Source organism: Octopus bimaculoides, chromosome 10 (genome assembly GCF_001194135.2).
Source record: "Octopus bimaculoides isolate UCB-OBI-ISO-001 chromosome 10, ASM119413v2, whole genome shotgun sequence".
Taxonomy (NCBI): Eukaryota; Metazoa; Mollusca; class Cephalopoda; order Octopoda; family Octopodidae; genus Octopus; species Octopus bimaculoides.
In genome coordinates this window covers 12,176,474-12,177,273 of record NC_068990.1, presented here as the reverse complement: position 1 = coordinate 12,177,273, position 800 = coordinate 12,176,474, and the positions used below count along the sequence as shown (strand labels likewise).

The 800-nt window shown below is 33.6% G+C and overlaps 1 protein-coding gene across 12 annotated transcripts in view; it reads right to left on the bottom strand.

Moving 5' to 3' along the window:
* The window catches only part of LOC106869227 (dorsal-ventral patterning tolloid-like protein 1), a 1,100,309-nt gene that overhangs the window by 967,009 nt on the left and 132,500 nt on the right, over nt 1-800 (bottom strand). The window lies entirely within an intron of this gene.

Here is an 800-nt window from a genome sequence, read left to right as displayed (position 1 = left end):
TATATATATATATATATATACATGCATAGAAACATACACAAAGACTTGTTTTATGTTTGTAAATTTGTCCGTATATCAGTGTGTGTGTGTGTGAGTGTGTGTGTACATGCACATGTGTTTTTTGAGTGTACAGGTCCGAGTTTTCATGGCTTTGATTTCAATAGAAAGGATTAGAACAACAACATAACATAAGTATTATAAAACGTAAGTATAAGACAACTTAAGTAGGAGGTTTCTTAAATATGAAACACGTGGACATAATAGCATAGCATAGATAAAAAAAAAACAAAAACGACTCCAGATAATCCCTGGTGTAGGAGGAGAAGTGCATGCAACAGATTTGGCTTCAATCTATTCAATGATCAGATAAAAAGAGGGAGGAACATTGGAAAGGGTGTTAAGGTAAGAAAATTATGTAACATGTGGGTAAAGACCCTTTGCTGTTTGCTAAGAATAAAACAAGGAGACATGATTGGAGAACAGTCTGAAAGTAAATAGATTTAGGATTTAGGAAAAAAAGGTTTTTTTTTTTTTAAACAAAGGTGTTTTAGGAAATGTTTTGTTTATACTGCTGCTGCTGCTGCTGTTGTTGTTGTTGTTGTTGTTGTTATTAAGAACAGGAGCATGGAAAGTGAGCAAACATAATATATAATCCCCTTCAAGTTTATTATTGTTTAGATTTAAAGCTGTGTTGCACAAAAGAAAGTCACACAGATAGACTTATGCATAAATACACATGCGCACACATACAAACACACACACACATAAAGGGATGTGTTGCGTGCGTGTATCTGTGTGTG